The 21,817-nt window shown below is 36.8% G+C and overlaps 1 non-coding gene across 1 annotated transcript; it reads left to right on the top strand.

Annotated features, from left to right (window-relative positions):
• The first annotated feature begins 11,129 nt into the window (after nt 1–11,129).
• On the top strand, nt 11,130–11,236 carry LOC131238184 (small nucleolar RNA R71). Its single transcript, XR_009167594.1, has one exon. It is a non-coding gene; the product is annotated as a small nucleolar RNA R71 (small nucleolar RNA).
• Nucleotides 11,237–21,817: the final 10,581 nt, after the last annotated feature.

Raw genomic sequence — 21,817 nt, 5'->3', positions numbered from 1 at the left:
TTGTTGATCCTTCAACCAATCGAACCTACCTCAGGACCAGTCATAGATGCGATTTCTGCACTTATAAATAGAGCAAGAAATTTAGAGTTTGATATTCAATTCAAACAAAATCAATACACCACTCTAAGAGATAAGTTAGTGATATTCTTAAGCTATCTAGTTCTTATTTTATATTCTCTTTAATTAACTTTTTACATTTGATTTTGTATTCTGCATTCTAATTTTATTTGAAAGAGGGATTGAAGTTTTCCCATTTCTTGGAATCAAAATCAAATTAAGCTAGCCCAACGTGATTTAATTTAAAATCAATTTAGAACTTAGAACATTTTCACAAGTGAGTATGAACATTGAACTTCTACGTTGAACTTCTACTCCGAATTGGTTCTTCTGGGTTGCTTCAAAAAGAGAATATCCAGATAAGTATTTTACTATTTTATAAATTCATTCTTTTGGTTTCATTGAGATTGTGCCAGAAAAATCTCTTTCTTTTAGTTTGTCTGAGGTGATCCAGAAAACTCAGAGTGTGGGGCTTTTAAATTGTGTAAGCCCACTTGAAAGACACAATTGTGAGGGTTGTAGGTGAACCTTGAAAAACCTATTTTCATAGTGAACGCTAATATCAACTGTGTGAGGATATTAGGAGTGGAGTAGTTGTGTGGCTGTTTTTCTAAACAGTTGGTGTACACACAAGCGAACCACTATAATTTCTGGTCTTGTGGTGATTGATTGAATATTTCATTTTGTGGATGTTGTAATTTACCTTTATGCATTTGTGGAGAATGTTGTAATTTCTTTTATGCAAGTGTGAGAATGTTGTAATAGCTTAGTTATTTCCTTTGCTATTTATTTCTTTATTCCTCTATATCGGTTTGAGATTTTGATACACAGACCGTTCTAGGAATCAGGTTTTCCTACCATAAGCCATTGGTTTTTAGTGTAAGGTTGTCCTTAAAACAACATCTGCTTTAGGTTATTCCTGTCGCCGTTGACGAAGACATATCGTCTGAAATCAGTTCGGTGATCTTTTCTGGCTTAAGGTGCGGACTTTAAGTGTATAGGTTATGGTTTTCAAGGCTTTCAATGCCAGTTAATGGTTTATTCTTGCTATGGATGATATTTCACATGCCAAATGTTATGTTTATGTTGTGTTCCTGATATGCACGTGTTACATTGAGATTTGTGTATTCTATGTGTATGTATAAAGTACCGTATGCGTATAAAATATGAACATGTGATTGCCATGATTATCTGTCGTGTACTTATGCTAATTGTATGTATGGCAACTCCTTGGTAAAAGGGATTGTCCAAATGTGTGTATTTCAACATACGTCATGTATGTTGTATTATGTATTCTAAGTGTTTGTAGAAATGTCTGAATGATCTAAAGTGTGATATTTCAACCTAGTATGGGCGTTGAGAAGCGATTCTCAACTCTCCCACTAGTGTGTATGATTTCCTTCATGTAGTTACATTCCTTGTTGTTTAATTTCCAGTCTTACTTATGCTTTCATTCATGTTAAGTTGATATTCTTCAAATGCTTGTGTACCATATGATTTGAGTTGTTGTTCCTTTACTGTTCTACATTCAATATGAATATCTGTTGTAGTGTAATGTGTGTGGGACTATGCATTTGTCCAAGAAATCGGTAATCGGCCTTAAGTTTGTGGCTGAGGTTGCTTTCGCCACGTAGGACGTATTAGACGAACCCGAGTCGTATTAGAGTTGTCGACAGTGGTTTGGCCACGCGGAGTATTTGCGCACTCTATGTCGTTCAACCCAACATGCACTCGTGCTAGTCGAGTTTATCCAGTAACCGATTGTCCAATGTATGTTCACCTTGTATGGACGTTACTGTTTGAATCTAGGGTACCTAACTTACCGATGAAATCCTATTAACCATGGTACCTTGATCCGCTAAGACTCATGAGCTGAACATGTTGGTATGGGACACCGTGGTCGAGCTGTCGGCCTACCCTGGGGTGACGAGCCTCCCCGTAGTGACCAGTGAGCAAATAAACTCGTGAGTCGATTATGGTGGTATGGGACACTATATTCCTGCTGTCGGCCTACATTGATTGGTGACGAGCCCTTTGTAGTGACCTCGAGCATGCCTGGATACCGCATTGAGGTGACGAGCCTTAGTGTAATAACGATGGTATGATAGGCGTGCATTGATTGGTGACGAGCCCTTTGCAATGACCTGAAAATATATGATCATATGAGATGACTAGGACTAACGACCCTAGAATGGATCACTGTTTGGATGGTGATATGAGGAAGGTATCTTAGCTTCCCAATCTTGCTGTATGAAAAGGACTAATAACAACTTTGTAATCATGTTCATGCACCGCATTTGTATGTGCTTTGTAGACGTGGCGCACTTTGAGGTGGTGTCATGCGTAACGTAAGATGAAGACGCTGAGGGTGTACGCGTGAGGGCACGCATCATTCTGCATACATCCTTGCATTAACAAGAGTACTTAGGACATGTTTAATTGTTCTTCTTTATCATTAATGCTTGATTGAACTGATAACATGTTAACCTTTACTTTATTGTTCCACTGAGTTGATCACTCACTCCCACGTTCTGGGGTGGTGTTAAACACCCACCAGACTCTATCTTAGCTTCTGATGTTGCAGATGTTGACGCGACCTCTGAGGCAGAGCAGGAGATGGATGATGATGAGCCTGCTTTCTCTTTTATGCAGTTTTCAGATGGGTTCTAGTGAGCCTTGTTCTGATGTGCGGGATGCTGGGATTTCTTTTGGAAAACTAAATGATGTAATCTAATACTTGTAATTTTGATAATAACACTTGTCAGAACAACCTGGTATGTATATGTACTTCAGGGATTTGCACTTGTACACATATATTTCTATAAGTCTTCCGCTTGCTTTCTTCACTTATCCCTGAATTATATTTGTGCTTTGGCTTAATCTATTCCATGTTTTATACACTAATACAGACAACATACATCCATCATTAAATATGTTGCATAAGTGATGTTTTGGAACTCGGGAGCTGAGTTATGCTCGACCCCCAAATTTCAGGGCGTTACAGCATAGTACAAAAAGTTGACTAAGTTTTTACTAAGTTATAACTTTATAATGGGAGGTGTTGATAAGACATTATTTGTAAAGAAACATAATGTCACATTTTAATAGTACGAATCTATGTTGATGATATTATATATGGATCTACCTGTGCTAACATGACTGTTGAGTTTGTAGATCTTATGAAGTCCAAGTTCAAAATGAGAATGGTTGGGGAATTGAATTATTTCCTAGGGTTGCAAGTAAAACAGCAACCTGATGGTTTCTTTATCTCTCAAACCAAGTATGATCTGAAATAAGTTAAAAAGTTCAGATTTGAGAGTGAGAAAATTTTTGATACTCCTATGAGTACTACTTTAAAACTCTCAAAAGACTCTACAGGTAAGAGTGTGGATCCTAAGCTATATCGCAGTATGATAGGAAATTTACTTTATTTAACTGCGAGCTGACCTGATATTGTAATTAGCGTAGGAATTTACGCTAGATATCAATCTGATCCCAAAGAGTCACATTTAATTGTTATTAAGCGCATTTTGTGATATGTTGCTAGTTCAGCTAATCTTGGTTTCTGGTAGCCACATGATACAAGTGTGCAATTAGCTGGTTACATGAATGCTGATTGGGCTGGTAATATTGATGACTGAAAATCAACCAGTGGTGGTTGTTTCTATGTAGGGAACTGTTTAGTTTCTTGGCTAAGTAAGAAACAAAGTTCCGTATCGCTCTCAACTGTTGAGGCTGAATACATTGCAGCAGGTAATGCATGTACTCAGCTTGTATGGATGAAAAGAATGTTAAGCGATTACAGAATTGCACAAGATTCTATAGTTTTATATTGTGATAATTTCAGTGCAATTAATATATCCAAAAATCCAATCCAGCATTCACGAACTAAGGACATTGACATTAGATATCACTACATTCATGAATTAGTGGAAGAAAAGATAATTTTTTTGGCATATATTCCGACCGAGACTCAACTTGCTGACATATTCACAAAACCGCTTAATTAAAGGAGGTTTGCTAAATTGAAATTTATTCATGGTATATGCAATTTGAATTGATTATTCATGCATTTCTGTATCATAATGTATATATTTGTTATTTTAAATGTTTAAAATTTCAAATTTTATGAAAATTGCATATTTTGAGTTGTGCACGACCGGTCGAGCATGTACTTGACCAGCCGTGCAGCGCGTGTTTGATGCTTTATTTAGGGAAAAATCACTTTTTCCTCATTTTGGGTGACTTCTTCAACGGCTCTTATGTCGACCAGTCAAACCCATCTTCTATTTCTTCAAGGTTAGTGCTTGGTTTTCATTTTCCTTGTAGAATCAAGTTCTTTGCACTCCATTTTCATCATTGGTGTGGTTTATTTCTTGATTCATAGTTGTTTTTAGATTTTTTTCAAAAATCTGAACTAATGAAAACCCTCTCTACCTCTTTTGTAATCTCTTTGTTCTTTGTTATCTTTGATGCAAATGGATAGTAGAACTAAGAAGAAAGGATCTCGTGGTCCTTCTACTTCTCAATCAACTCCTATAATAGTGTGCCACCTTCGGTCACCCGAAGGTGATCCCTCTTATGTACGGGATATTAGGTTGTGCAATGTTATAGTTGAATGACCTGTTAATGTTGATCATTTAGCTCCGTTTGATATCCTTCCTCTCCTTCAGTCTGTAGGATGGGATAACATACTGCATTGGGGTGGGCTAGCAAACCGCTCCATTATGCAAGCTATGTATGCTTGTATTACTGATTTTTCTACTGAAAATATGACATTCACTATCTCGACCAAAGAAGGTCCAATTGATGTGGACCGTCACCTTATCTCTGGATTAATGGATTTACCTGTTAATGATGACGGTATTCCCATTAACACTCTAGTAGCAAAACCATCTAAAACTGAGAAATATATGCTTACTAGAGATTTATGCAATATAGATGCAGAATGGAATACTAATGGAAATGTGCTTGCCTCAAAGTATTTGTTACCCAAGTACAGAGTCCTTCACAGGATATTCATTTTGAATGTCTATCCTCGTTCTGGTAATAAAACTGAACTCACTGCATTCATGGTCTGTATTCTTCATTCCATCATCTCTGGTACATCTATATGTCTTCCTTCCTTGATTTATCATTGCATCATTCAGTTTCGTCTCCATCTAGGACACAGTGACATTCCCTTCGCGTAACGTATGACTGTATTAACCACACAAAGTTTAGTGGTTATGCCTATAGGAGAAGCTCCCATTCATCACCTACTATTCAACAACTCCAATATTAATAAGATGAATATGAAGTTGGCCCTAGGCCAAGTCAATGTGGGTGCTGGTGGAGCTGATGTCACAAATGAAGATGAAGGTGATTTACCTCTAGATGACATCAATATGGATGATATTTTTAATGAGATTGAATCTGATTCAGTAGATGATCCTGATTATCAGCCACCTGACTTTGATGCGCGGTTGCGCTCGCTTGAAGAGAAGGTAGAAAATATGAATGTGTCCCATGATTTGCAATTCAAATATATGCACAAGTATCTTAGATGCCTTAACAAGGGACTTCATCAACTTGATCCTACCATACTTGCTCCTTCATCGGGTTCTGATTAGTATTTGTTTATGTGGTTTGTAATAACTTTTATGATACTTGGATTTCTTTTATTTTCTGGGTTGAACATGGTTGATCATTATTGAACAATGCTTGTTTATGGACTTACTATCTTGAATATCTTGTTCATTTATTCCTCATTATTCTTCTTATTCTTCCTTATTTATCTGCTTCCACTATCATTTATTGGTTCCTTCCTTTATCATGTTGTGACAAAAAGAGGGAGAATTTTATCATGCCTTATGATATGTGGCATGTGGATTGTGGATTGTGGATAGGTAGCCATCTAATTTTTTAATTTTCTGTATGGGGGAGTAAGTAAGGGGGAGTATTGTTGGGGGAGTAGATGCGAATTGTTTTGACCTGTTGATAACTAGTGCATGATTCTTTAACCAGGTTGTAACTAGTTTATATTGATAATTGATGCACGATTCTTTATTATGCATATTATGCTTATTTTAAATGAAGTATGTTTTATCATAAATTTGACAAAGGGGGAGATTGTAAGTGAAATTTTTTCTAGCTCCTATTATTGTCAAATTTTGTAGTTCCAAAACCTATTGGAATCTGTGTCTTATGTAGCTCATCTACAAGTTCAAGACATTGCATCTCATGTACAAGATCAAAGGCTTTTACCTCAAGAACTTCAAATGCAAGATCAAGAGATATACAAGTTCAAGTACATAGTTCACTCCTTCAAACTTCAAAGTTCAAGGTTTCAAAGCTTTATCTAAAGGCAAGACAATAGCCTTCACTTTGGTACTCAAAACTCAAGTTGGAATACAAGACATCAATTTCAAGCTTCAAAAGGTCTCTAGTTCAAGCTTCATCATATGTCAAGATCTCAAGCTACGTGAACTTCAAAGAACGACAATCAACTGAAGCAAAAGAAGATTCAATGTTCATACATTGCTTATAAGGTATGGATGACCCTAGATTGACCATAGGATAGGTCATTTTGAATACATAATTTAATTGGGTCATTTTATAAGTGCATAGTTTGTTTTTCGACTAGTCTTAAACTAAGTTTGACTAGGCCTAACACTGACTCGACCAGTCCAAGAAATCCTCGACCAGTCCTAAGGCTGTTACTTATTTTTGAGATTTTGTTAAAGCCTCGACCAGTCCTTGAGACTGCTCAACCGGTCGTGTGAACAGTGCTCGACCAGTCCTGCAGGCTCGACTCAAAGTCTAGCAACTAATTTGAGTTCCACACGGCCAGTCATGGACAGGACTCGACCGGTCGTGAAGGCTATTCGACCAGTCGAGCAAGTCCTTTGACCAGTCGTGGAACGGTCTGATCTTATCGTGCTCGAATTTTTAAAAGTTTGTTGGTCCTTCGACCCGTCAAACCGACCTCAGGACCAGTCGTAGATGCGATTTCTGCACTTATAAATAGAGCACGAAATTCAGAGTTTGATATTCAATTCAAGAAAATTCAATACTCCACTCTAAGAGATAAGTTAGTGATATTCTTAAGCTATTTAGTTCTTATTTTATATTCTCTTTAATTAGCTTTCTGCATTTGATTTTGTATTCTGCATTCCAATTTTATTTGAAAGAGGGATTGAAGTTTTCCTATTTCTTGGAATCAAAATCAAATCAAGCTAGCCCAAGGTGATTTAATTTAAAATCAATTTAGAACTTAGAACCTTTTCACAAGTGAGTGTTAACATTAAACTTCTACGTTGAACTTCTACTCTGAATTGGTTCTTCTGGGCTGCATCAAAAGGAGAATATCCAAGTAAGTATTTTACTGTTTTGTAAATTTATTCTTTTGGTTTTATTGAGATTGTGCCAAAAAAATATCTTTTTTTTGGTTTGTCTGAGGTGATCCAGAAAACTCAGAGTGGGGGGTTTTTGAATTATGTAAGCCCACTTGAAAGACACAATTATGAGGGTTTTAGGTGAACCTTGAAAAACCTATTTTCATAATGAACGCTAATATCCACTATGTGAGGATATTAGGAGTGGAGTAGTTGTGTGGCTGTTTTTCTAAACATTTGGTGTACACACAAGCGAACCACTATAATTTCTGGTCTTGTGGTGATTGATTGAATATTTCATTTTGTGGATGTTGTAATTTCCCTTTATGCATTTGTGGAGAATGTTGTAATTTCTTTTATGCAAGTGTGGGAATGTTGTAGTAACTTAGTTATTTCCTTTACTATTTATTTCTTTATTCCTCTGTATTAGTTTGAGATTTTGATACATAAATCGTTCTAGTAATCAGGTTGTCTTACCATAAGCCATTGGTTTTTGGTGTAAGGTTGTCCTTAAAACAACATCTGTATAAACCTCTCAATACTTGTACACTTGAGGTTGTTTTACCTGCATTGTGGATTGTTTAAGTGCTATTTTTATTTATATTTGTTAAAATTCTGCATTTAATTTTTAATTTGGCATAGTCCTATTCACCCCCCCCCCCCCCCCCCTTCTAGGACTCTTAGCTCGGCCTTTTCACACATGATCTCATAAGAGTGGCTACATAATGGGTGCGGTAGTTAACATGCCTTTAAGCTTAGTAAAAGCTTCCTGACATTGTTCAGTCGACTCGTATTCTACATTCTTTTGAAGAAGATTACATAAAGGACATGATATGTGACTAAAGTCCTTTATGAATCATCTGTAAAATTCTGCGTGTCCTAAGAAGGATCGCACGTCGTGTATGCTTTTAGGAGGTGGTAGGTTAGAGATAAGATCGATTTTGGCCTTATCCACCTTAATTCCCTTGGACGGAATTATATGTCCAATAATAATTCCCTCGAGAACCATGAAATGGTATTTCTCCCAGTTCAGAACCAAATTTTTCTCTTCACATCACTTCAACACTCATTTAAGATTTTTCAAGCATTCGTTGAATGATGGACCAAAGACAGAGAAGTCGACCATGAAGACCTCAAAATATTCCTCTACCATGTTAGAAAAAATACTCAACATACATCGCTAAAATGTGGCAGGGACATTACATAGTCTGAATGGCATCTTTCAATAAGTGAAGGTGTCATAAGGACATGTGAATGTTGTTTTCTCTTGATCTTCAAGGGCTATCTCTATCTGATTATAACCCGAATATCTATGAAGGAAGCAGTAATAGGAATGACCAGCTAATCTTTCCAAGATTTGGTCAATGAAGGGTAAAGGAAAGTGGTTCTTTCTCATAATGGTATTCAACTTCCGGTAGTCAATGCATATTCTCCAATCAGTAGTAACTCTAGTTGGCACGAGTTCATTATTAGCATTAGCTACAATGATGATTCCGAACTTCTTAGGAACCACCTGAGTTGGACTCACCCATTGACTGTCGGATATAGGGTATATGATACCCACATCTACCAATTTAAGTACCTCTCCCTTAACCACTTCTTTCATATTTGTATTGAGTCGACGTTGTGGTTGTCGAGTGGTTTTTGCATTATCCTTAAGATAAATGTGGTGAATGCAAATCAAATGGTCGATTCCCTTGAGATCCGTAATTGACTATCCAAGGGATACTTTATGTTCAATGAGAGTAGCAATTAGCATACTCTCCTATTCTTTCTCAAGGTGGGAGGAAATCACTACCGGATGTCTCATCTTGACCTAAAATAGACATATTTAAGATCAGCAAGCAATGGTTTTAGGTTAAGCTTCGGTGCTTTAAGGTTGGACGGTCGAGCTGTTGCATCATTTGGGGGCAATTTCTCAAATTATGGCCCCCACCAATTAACTTCAAGTACTGATACAATATCAAGCATGGCATACACCTCCCTAATCGTATCATCATCCAAATTGGGAGAGTGTGCCAAGCACGTCTCTAAAGGGTCAGAGGATAAGGTCATCAGGGCTCCATCTTCCATAAAAGAGTCTATCATGTTAATGTCGTAGGCCTCGTCATCATCTACTGCTTGTCTGCTCATGTTGAAAAAGATATTGAGCTCCAACGTCATATTTCCAAAAGACAAATTCATGACCCAATTCCGACAATTAATGATAGCGTTTGATGTAGCAAGGAACAGGCGGCCAAGTATGATGAGAATTTGAGTGTTCATATCTATAATAGGCTAACTATCCAGGATGATAAAATCTACTGGATAGTAGAATTTGTTAACCTAGACCAACTCATCCTCGATCATCCCATTCGGTACACGAACTGAGTGATCAGTAAGCTGCAGTGTAGTCTGAGTGGGTTTTAATTCACCTAGACCCAGTTGTTCGTAGACTGAGTAAGGAATTAGATTTACGCTCGACCCCAAGTCAAGTAGTGCATTCTTAATTTGGTGATTCTCAATTATACAAGTAATAGTTGGGCTACCAGGATCTTTGTATTTTTATGGCATAGTTTGCTTGAGGATGGCACTTACTTTTTCTATTAGAAAATTTTTCTTTTTGATACTTTACCGCCTCTTAGTCGTGCATAAGTCTTTCAGAAATTTAGCATAGGAGGGAATTTGTTTCACCGCATCCAGCAAAAGGATGTTGACTTTCACTTGTTTTAACACCTCTAGAATATCCTGAGAATTGGTTAGAGGTTTTGGTGCAATCAACTGCTGGGGGAATGGAACAATTGGTTTGCTTTGAGGTTCCGGTTCTAACCCCTATGGAGCAATGCTAGATCCATCATTTCATCTATTTCTGGGTCCTTAGGCTTTCCAACCTTTACCAAAATAGTTTTGTCAATTGTTTTCCCGCTCCTGAGAGTGGTGATAGACTTGGCTTGCTCCATTTGGTTTAAGGAGCTTGGGTCACTAATTTTACATTGCGGCTTTGAATTGGGGAGAGGTTGGGCTTGAAGCATACCTTTTTCCCTAATAGCTAAGTGTGCCTTAAACCTTTGAATGGATTTGTTAAAGTCTTGGAAAGCATGTAATGTATTTTGATTGAAAAGCTCTTGATTTTAAATGTGTTTTTAAACCGGATCCTCCTGAGGCTTCTTTTGATTTAAAAGTTGAGATGGAACCCCTTGAGGGTTAGCTATTTTCCCATTCCTCCAACTGAAATTGGGATAGTTCCTCCAGCTAGGATTGTATGTATTTGAGGTGAGTCCACTGGAAGGTCTTTAGTAATTGTTCATGGCATTCAATTGCTCATTCAGTACCTCTTGAAAAGCAGGTATGGTTTGAAAGTTTTCAGTTGTATGTACATTTTAAGAACAAATACCACAAACAGTTTCCTTAGCCTTATCCTTCTTAAGTTCTATGGCCTCTATCTTCCTTGTGAGGTAAACCACTTTAGCATTTATATCATCTTCTTCTTTCAAAATATATATTTCACCCTTCTCCTTTGATTGGGTAGGCTTGGACATGGTGCTAGGTCTTGGGGAGATGTCCCATGATTGTGCGGTTTCAGTGGGTTTGTCAAAGTAATCCCACACATTATCGACATCTTTGTTCATGAATTCCCCATTGCACATCGTCTCAATGAATTGGCACATGGAAGATGTCAGTCCTTCATGGAAGAAACTTGTTATATGCCACGTTTCAAAACCATGTTGTGGGCATGAACTAACAAGATCCTTGAACCGCTCCGAACATTGAAAGAATGTTTCATCTTCCTTTTGGGTGAAGTTCATGATCGACTTTCTGATGGTGTTCATTTTATGGTATGGGAAGAATTTTTTTATGAACTCCCTTATCATGTCATTTCATTTGCCAATAGTTTATGGACGTAGTGAATGCAACCATGTCTTAGATTTTTCTTTTAATGAGAAGGGGAAGAGTTTCACCCTAACCGTGTCCTCAGACACGTTGGGAAAGTATAAAGCGGTTATGATCTCATCAAACTCTTTCATGTGTAGATATGGACTTTCATATTCAAGTCCATGAAACTTTCGAAGGAGTTGGATCACCCCTGGCTTGATATCCATATTTCCTGTATTTTCTGAAAAAATCATACAGGAAGGTGTGCTCTCCCCCACCGGTTGTAAGAAATCTCATAAGGTACGAGGCGGGGGTGCATGATGCACCTCATTCTCATCCTGGACTTCCTCAACTGGAGGTTGATGTTGATTTGTAGGTTGATTAGCCGCCATCACTTCTATCAACTTTGAGGATCTCAAGTGATGTCTAATCCGGTGATGGATAAGCAACCCTTCAACTAATCCTCTTTCACTTAATAGACGTAGAGTGTTATCACAGACCCACTTGGGCATGAAACACTCTCAGCTTTCAACTTCAGAATTTAACCTAAAATCTAAGAATTGAAAACTACAGCAAACAATAAGTAAGAGAGAGAGAGAGGGTTAGAACGAAGTTGTCAAATAGGAGACGCTAGGTTAGGATCCTACAAAACATAGAATAATGTTAGTTTCTAAGAATAAGTTCAAAAAAATTCCTTAACTAGAAAGAAAATAGAAAGTTAATCCTAATCTTAACCTAATTCTAAAAATAATTAAATTCAGAAAATCGCAACCGTCGTCCCCGGCAACAGCGATAAAAACTTGTTCACAACCCCAAGTGTATGGTTGCAATGTAGTAATAATTCGAGTGAGACCGAGGTTGAATCCACATGGACTAAACTTGTGTGTATTCTAAAAGTAATTAGAACTAGAACTAGGAGAAGATCTAAGTTAGAAAGCTAGGAAAAAAAGTGAGTAATTGTGAATATTGATTAAACTAACAATTGAAAGGTGGGAACTAGGGTGCCAAGGATCCACTTGTAGCTCTTAGGATGCTACCTTACTTGATTCAAGAGATCCAATTGGAGTCATAGTCCTATCTTGTCCAAGTGGAAAGAGAGATGATCAAATCTTTGAACTTCTCATTGATCTAGCCTCAATAGAAAAAGATTGTGAAGATTCGGAAGGGATTCCATCACCAAACCATGCCCAAGAGACGATGACAAACAGCAAGATTTACCAATCCCACAATCCCAAATAAGAAAAGAAGATACTAAAAGCTATCGCAGATCAACTGTAATTTAAGCCACAACCAACCATTAAAAACTGAAAGTATTCCTTAAAATCAACTAGAAATCAATGAAGTTCAGCATTAAAACATGAATCAAAGAAAAGTAAACATCTCAATCACGCTACAAGCTTCACTTCTTAGCCCTAGCTAAGAGATTTAGCCAACCATAGACATGATTGAACTAAAATCTATTAAGAAAAGCATAAAAATAGCTAAAGAAGAAGAAGAAAAATTTTCGGACGGCGGCTCCACTCCTTAAACCCTAGAAGATTCCAAGGAACATCATAGGAACTCCTATTTATAGTTAGGGAACTCCAACTTTCGCACCAAGTTGGAAAAGTTCGGAAACCCTCAAATTTACGCAGTCCGTGCAAAATCTTCGTAACCCTCAACCGACAGTCTTCGACTGGTCAAGGGTAACCTTTGACCTATCGAGGATCGCGCGAATTTAAAAAATAATGTTGCCAGAGTTCGAACCAAAGTTTCCTAGGCTAGTCGAGTTAGAGTCAGGGCTATTCGAGGCAGAGCCAGGGTTAGTCGAAGCAGAGCCAGGGCTGGTCGAAGCACGCAAATTTTTAGGATTCCTTTTCTTTGCTTCAAGTCTTTGATTCTCTTCATTCCTCACTTGAATTTCTTGGATCTTTGGCATGTGAATTCTTCATTCTTGGTCTTCTAAGATCCAATCTTTGGCTTAGTGATTCTTGAGTATTAAATTCATGCTTTTAGCATTCTTTTCAATCTAAGCTTTCAGATTCACCTTGCAACACAAACATGTACAAAATAAACCGTTAAGCAGTATCATGTTCATAAAACCAAGATATAAATAGGGAAAAATATGCAATATTTGACACTCAAGAATACACCCTATTGTACCTTAAGAAATTTTATTTATGAAGGTTATTTAGTTTCATTTTGCATTTCTACACATGTGATTCTTAAAAGCACCCAAGTCACTATGAATAAATTATGGAACCTCAGATTCTCTAAAAACTTATTTGAATGGTTTGTTATGGAACTTAAATTCTACACACTTCACATTTATTTAGTTCTTGATTTGGAAATTCAGGTATAAGACTTAGTTTCTTCATTCTTTTCAGAACATCTACATTTACATATCCTAATTTATTGTGCCATAAATCAAATGACTCAACCATGTAAGCAAAACTGGAATTCATCTTATTAACATTAATAAAGGAAATATTCAGTACAAACAATCCATCAAACAATAACCCTTCCTAACAAATGCCCCAAGAATTTTGGACAGTACAAGCTTCTCTAAATCAAAAACCAATTTAACACTAACTTTATCCCAGAGGGAGCTATAAACTAATTTTTTTCTGATCTCAAGCACATGTAAAATATTATTTAGTGCAAAGGTCTTTCCAGAAGTGAGCCTTAAGATAAGTTTTACTTTTCCGACTAATGAGAAGGTTCAAGTATTTCCCATGAACACTTGTTCATCCCCTACAACTTAATTGGAGGCAAACATGCTTCGATCCTTATAGATGTGATGAGTAGCCCAAGTGTCTAGTATCTAATGCATTGTGTTGAAAATATTCACTTCAGATACTACCACAACTATTTCATCTTATCTGTTTTATTCAGTTAGATTGGCTGAGCTTAAGAAGCCTTTTTCTTATGCCTGCACTCTCTAATATAATGCCCGAATTTGCCAAAATGAAAATATTTTCTATTCTATTTTCCTGGTTTCCTTTTCTTATTTTTGAGCCTACATTGTTCAACACAATAACTTGATTTTCTAAAGTAGAAACATGTTCATTTTAAGTATCGGCATTGATCAATAAGTTAATCTACCTTTCCACAGTGAGAATAAGATCTTTTAATCCTCTTATTCTCCTGATTTGTTTCAATCAAGTTAGCATTTGAAGCAGTGCCATTAGCATTTTCCTTTTGATCCCTTATACGATATGCTTCATCTATTTGGATATGTATGATAATGTTTTTATTTTTTAATTGAAATTCCATTCTTCTTGTGTTTCATCTTATTTTTGTATTCTTTCTAAGAGGGAATGAGTTTTTTAATTAAAGCATCTCCATGGAAAATATCATTCATTTTTAATCTTTTAGATATAAGCCCGTGTACTAAACTTTAAAATTCAAGTATCTGATCAGGTATTGGTTTATTATCTAACATATAAAAGTATAGAAATGAGAAAATAGCGTGCTTTTTAGTACCAGCTTCTTCTAACACATATTTCTTACCCAATGCCAACCAAATATCCATGGCTCTTTCATATGTACCATATACGTCATACAACTCATTAAAAAGAGAATTCATATTATAATTTTTGCACTTGTGGTCATCCCTTACAACAGATTCTTTATTGGCTTCATATTGGAAAGTATCAGATAGCACATACTATATATCTAATGTATCTAAAGCAAATAAAAGTTTCTGTTTCAACCTTTTAAAATGGTTCGATTTTAGATAATTCGGTGGTTGGGTTTACTATTATGTTTGTCATTGCTACAAATGTACAGATTAGTAAATCAATTTTAAGATTGTAGGAATTTTTGGATCTATAAATCCATAATTATGGAAATTTGGAATTAAAATAAATAAATTAAATTAAAATTTTGAATAATGAGGAATTTAGAAAACTTATTTGATTCGAGGCACGACGAAAGCCACTCAGCTTGAAATTGATTTGTCCTCTTTTGGATGATGTCTGTAGTGGAATAAGAATATTGGACAATCAATCTCCATAATACTCTCGAATGTTGTCTTGTCACACCGGCACACTCAATGTACGAAGATCCAAATAATCATTGTATGTCTAACCCGAAGACTAAACCAGATGACATCATTGTAAATATTTGGAGTAAGAGTGAGAGCCGAAATATTGAACTTGATTAAAAATTCAGAACCAGAGATGTCCATTATATAGACTTCAAAGGGCGCCTCGAATAGGTGTGTACGCACCCTGCCAACAGTCATGGCTGTTGGGTTTTTTTTTAAGAAGAAACCTTTTCATTTTTTGGCTCAGTTCAGAAATACAAAACAAATGACCATTGTAAATTAAAATTTTAAAAGGACAACAAAAACATTTAGGCATGCAAGTATAATCTCCCGGGCACGCACCACACCACACCACGTCGTGCCACGTCCACGACACTACCCCGGCCCGGCACGCATGTGTGGTTCATGGTATAAATTAGGGCTAACGGCATAGCCCCCTAAAAGAACCAAATTCTTATGCCCCCTGAAAGGGGCCTAAGCTCTATGCAAAATTTTCATCTTATAAACCTAAAGTTTTCTTCTTACCTATCCGATGTGGGACTAAACCCACACCACTACAAGACAAAATGCATTTATTTCTTTTTTTTAAATTTTGGAGGATTTTTTTCAAATCAATTAAAAATAATTATTTATTTATTTTGAAATACTAAAAATACAACAATCCCCAATATGTTTCAAAAAAAGGACCTTCAGGTCAGATAGAAATAATAGTGCATTATATTGAAGTCTATTAGACTTAAATCGATACTCAGAATAGACAATGTAGGTCCACAAGAGTCAGGTGACAAGCAGTTTTGAACCAGATTCCTATTATTGTAAAATGGCTACACATGTTACTTACACAATTATTCCGATACAGTTGGTTCTGTGAGTTGATGCTTTTTACCAAGCATATTTACTTGGATTTCACTAGTGCTTTGGAGATTTTGTCCAAGTTCTCGTACGAAGCAGTCTCACCTCTACACTATTATAAGTGAATTTTATCAATTGTATGCAACAACTGAATACACCACCAACAAGTATATAGGATATGGATTCATTAAGAGTTCAAGACTCACACTTACTAATTGTTGCTTGCACTGCGTACACCATAGAATTTTTTTTTTAGTTAGCTTGTTAATACACCCACTGTCAGTTCACACTTCACTATTAGCAACCCCCACTAGGGAATCGATACCAAGACCTCAGTGTTAAAATGAGGTATCATTCACTCTGCCTACACCATAGAATGAGCTTTCTTATCGCAGTGCTATACGTCTCCTAGTGTTTTGTTGCTTATTCATTTGAAACCCATCACATGGGATCTCTATTTGTATAGGTTTAGTTACCAACACCGGTAGCTGATGATATTGGACTTAGCCCCATTCCCTTCGATGTATATAAAACTAATTGTTTAGTAAGTCCTTTAAGCAAAGAATCCGCCAAGTTCTTTTCTTATCTCGCAAAATCAATGACTATTACTCAATCTTGTAGTAAATTTCTTACTATATTATGTCGGAGTCGAATATACTTACTTTTGTCATTATAAATCTTATTATTTGTCCTTGTTATAACAGTTTAACAATCACAATATAAAGATATAGCCGAAATAGATTTTGGCCACAAAGCTATTTCAAGCCAAGTAACTTTCGTTACACCTCGAATCAAATAAGTTTACTAAATTTCTAATTTTCTTTTAATTTTTTTTTTAACTCCATGAAATTTACACATATGAGGTTAAAGAATAGATTGACAATTTGGAATACATGTAAGGAATCTAGTCCACTTAAAAAGTGGCAGCTGTTGTGGATATGACCTGGCACAAAATTTATGAAGGTCCACTAATTAAGTGGGACACATATTTAAGGCCTGTTCTAGCATTGGTTAATTATTTTGGTAAGAGTTGGTGTCCCTCATGAACACGTAGCTCATCTCATGCGTGGACTTGCTTGAATTGTGCCCCAGGACATTCTCACTGTGCTCCCAACTAAATGGATGGCCCGAATCAAGTAATATATATATATATATATATATATGGAAATGGTTCTATGCGGTCGAGCTCATGTGAACTTCCCATTAGATCGAGCTACGTGGGCCCCATTATGATTAGTGTCAAACATCAACAGCATGTATTTGATGGGTCCCCTTTAAATTATGGGATATCCCAAAATTCAGCTGTATACGGAACTCAAGTGGGCCGTACCATCTAAAATCATGTAAAGACATGCCTAAAATATATAAAAGCATTTAGTGGGGCCCACTTAAAATTTGGATGCATTTAAAACTTGGTCTGACCCCTCATCCAAGTGGGACACACATAATGGAAAGGATGGATTTGTAAACCACACCTCGGTGGGCCCAATAAATGATTATGAATGTTTTAATGGGAGGGTAACCCCTCTCAACTTTTGTACCTGTTGTGGCACACAAAAGTCATGGATTGACTCATGGGAAGTTCCCATGACCTCGACGACATAGAACCATTTCATATATATATATATATATATATAGTCACACTCACCTACACACCTACCTATGTGCTTACCTTTTGCACACATTTCATGGGCGTCTAATCCGAACGCTCCATGTGATGTGCAATCCCATGAAACCCCAAGGGACAAATTTTCACCCTAATCTAAAATTCTAGTTAGCTATAGAAAAGAGAAATACAAATCAAGGGAGAAAACTATTTTCATTTTTCATGGCCCACCAAGTTTTGGATCAAAGTAAAAATTGGGCCTAGGAGGTTTCATGAGGTGTTGCTTCGCGTGGACTGTTCAGATTTTCAATTCACATCACATATAATAAGTTCTCAAAAAAGTTTGAACAAGTTTAGTCAGAACTGGCGCAGCTGAGCATTCGGCTGTGTGTGTGTGTATGTGTGTGTGTGTGTGTGTGTGTGTGTGTGTGTGTGTGTGTGATGGTAATTTAAAAATAGAGATTGGTGGTGGATACTTATTTAGAGAAGTGAGTGGAAGATGAATTTTTTTTACTTGGAGGCATTGATTTATATCCAGATTATTTGAAAAGGAAGAATTTAAAGAGATGCAAAGAGAAATAGAGAAATTTACCACTGTAGACAATACCTTTTATCCAGCGGTTTTTATGAAGGAATACAAACTTAAGTTACCAACTTAGACCAGCACATGCGGACAGCGAATTTGAGAATGAAAATACCCCTGCTTTTTAAGTAAGCTGGTCTATGGCTACGGATTTGATGGCCTTCTATGGCTACAGATTATAACCGTAGCTATAGGTACCATAGCCGATTTGGCAGCCGACTGCGACAGTGGGATAGGACATTGAATCAAGGTCGACCGGGTCAGTGGGACAGTGACTCGAGGTCGACCGGGTCAGTGGGATGTGGCTTTTCAAGGTAAAATCAAATAGTTAGTATCATCTTCTCAATGTAATTTTTGAGTTATTCTCCATAATCAATTATCCATGCACCCCTATTTTATTTTTATTTTAATTAGCCATTTTCTTCGATTTTGGAATGAGAAAACTAGTTTGGATCCATGTCTGTAAATTCAGATTGATCATATAATCCTAACCATCTAATTGATGGACATCAAATGGAGGGTTATAGTAAAATAGCCAGTGGTCCAAAATCTAACTATTAATATCACCATCTCAATGTGATATTTAGGTTATGCTTCATCAACAATTGTGCATGCATTATGTAGCTATCAAATTCCTATGTTGGTTGTCTCATTTTGGAGTGGTTATACTGAAAAATCTACATCCCTGATAACCCATGAGTACATAAGCAATGTTGACATGTAGTTGGTGATTAAGGTGGATGATTGCAACATTTTGTATTGAATGCATTTGTACTAGCACCTTTTACCTGGATAAAATGATGGTCCGTCTCGTGTGTTTTGTCTTTGTTCTATAGCTAAGATATGGATGCAAGTTGATGATCCATCTCAATGCGTTTTGTCCTTTCTCTATACATGAGATATTGATGCAAACAGTCACAACTTTATCACACATGTCAGATTGGTTAATGGCCCGTCCTACAACCTTAATGATCAAGACTAATTTGCTCAAGAAAACTCAGTTTAATTGTATGTTTTAAAGTCGTTGTGATATCTTGAATATCTTATTGCAATTTGAAGAGCATGAATGAACTAACTAACCACTCTATTTATCTAACCGAAGAATTGCTTATTGGTTGGTGGTGAGATAAGAATCTTTTCATTTCTTACCAAACAATTCCAAGCAAAAATTCTTCAATTTTCGAATAAAAACATTATATTTACGCTATTGTTTATTGTTTATTGGTACGTTCTCGAGTCATCATTCCTATTGGATTATCATAGACAAAACTCATGTGCTAAATGATATCGAAAATGAAGTTTCTATAAAAATCGAAAGAGAATTTAACCACTTTTGTAAAAAATCTTGGGTCCTTCAATTTTCTATTTCGCAACAAAAGTATATTGAGATCATAATTTTAAAATACAAATTCGACTCAAGCCTTGTCGAGTTGAGTCAACTAAAATAAAAACTCAGGCAAGTTTCTTGAAAACTCACACTAGTTAAATTGAGCAGGGCAAACATGAAATTCAGCTGGGCAAATGGAAATTTAAGGGAGGCAAGCATGAAATTGAACGGGGAAAACATGAAATTGAGTGGGGCAAACTGAAAATTAAGCGGGGCATAGATGAAATTCAGTGGGGCAAACATGAAATTTAGCAGGGGAAACTAGAATTTGAGCGGGACAAACTAGAAATTCAACGGGGCAAACTAGAAATTCAGCGGGGCAAACTGGAATTTGAGCGGGGCAAACTAGAAATTCAGCGGGGCAAACATGAAATTCAACGGGGCAAACTTGAAATTCAACGAGGCAAACATGAAATTCAACGGGGGAAACTAAAAATTCAGCAGGGTAAACTAAAAATTCAGCAGGGCAAACTGAAAATTCAGTGAAGCAAACTGGAATTTGAGCGGGGCAAACTAGAAATTGAGTGGGGTAAACTAGAAATTCAGCGGGGCAAACGAGAATTTGAGTGGGGAAACATGAAATTAAGTAGGGCAAACATGAAATTGAGTAGGGCAAGCTAAAAATTGAGCGAGAGAACCTAGGAATTGAGCGAGGGAACCTACGAATTGAGCGAGGGAAGCTAGAAATTGAGCGAGGGAACCTATGAAATGAACGAGGCAACATAGGAATTGAGCGAGGGAAGCTAGAAATTCAACGAGGCAAGTTAAAAATTGAGTGAGAGAACCTATGAATTGAGTGAGGCAACCTAGGAATTGAGCGAGGGAAGCTAGAAATTGTGCGAGGGAACATACGATTTGAACGAGGCAATGTACAAATTGAGGGAGGCAAACTAGGAATTATGCAAGGGAACCTAGAAATTGACCAAGGCAACCTAGGAATTGAGCGAGGGAACCTAGAAATTGAGTGACGCAAAGTAGAAATTCAGCAAGGTAACCTAGGAATTGAGCGAGGGAAGCTAGAAATTGAGCGACAGAACCTAGAAATTCAGCGAGGCAAACTATAAATTAAATGAGGCAACCTAGAAATTGAGCGACGCAACCTAGAAATTCAGTGAGGCAATGTAGAAATTGAGCGAGGCAATCTGGAATTTGAGCGAGGAAAACTAGAAATTCAGCGAGGCAAACATGAAATTGAGCGGGGCAAACAGGAATTAACCGGGGCAAACATGAAATTGACCAGGACAAACATGAAATTCAGCAAGGCAAACTAGGAATTGAGCGAGGCAAACTAAAAAATCAGCAGAGCAAACATGAAATTCAGTGGGGCAAACTAGGAATTGAGCGGGGCAAATATGAAAATGAGTGGGGTAAGAATGAAATTGAGTGGGGCAAACATGAAATTCAACAGGGCAAACATGAAATTGAGTGGGGCAAGCATGAAATCCTCGTGCTCTTCAATCTACCAGCTAAGGGACCACACGTGGTATCCCATTGGATAACCAAACTTTCTTGCATCACTAATGAAGTTCAAAATAAGATCAATCAAACCTCAAACGGGATTTTATGAAATTTACTTGTAGTCATATCGATTTGTAGAAGTCTAAAAGTATGGAAATTAGCTAATCAACTTTAGTATATGAAAATTTTCAAATTTTATTGTTAATTAATGGTAGGTTAATATCATTCCTTGCCTCTACAACTGAACCATACAACTAATAGGCAAAACTTAGGAAAATCCCACTGTTTGGCAATTTGGAATTAAGATAGTTGCCACGGATATGCATAGTTCGGACACTTGGCTCATCTTCAAAATGCAGAATACAATGCCAGTCTCTGATTCTCTAGCCTTGGTGAGTAGATATCTAGAAGAGATTCTAGTTATTGGAAGTCCCAGATAATTGATGTGGAATTGTCGTTAATTCTGATATAGTAGATGAGGCTAAAAAATGTATAGTAGTTGGACATTGAATGATTAAAAGCATTCACTACTTCTGTTGCTTTTCTGCATATACATAAGATTCATAGGCTGAAAAATTACCATTGAGTTCGTGTTTTATGTTCGGTTAGTAGAGAA

This window comes from Magnolia sinica, chromosome 2, assembly GCF_029962835.1.
Source record: "Magnolia sinica isolate HGM2019 chromosome 2, MsV1, whole genome shotgun sequence".
NCBI classification, from domain to species: Eukaryota; Viridiplantae; Streptophyta; class Magnoliopsida; order Magnoliales; family Magnoliaceae; genus Magnolia; species Magnolia sinica.
Note: the sequence above shows the minus strand (reverse complement) of the source record. Positions and strands in the feature narration are given on the sequence as shown.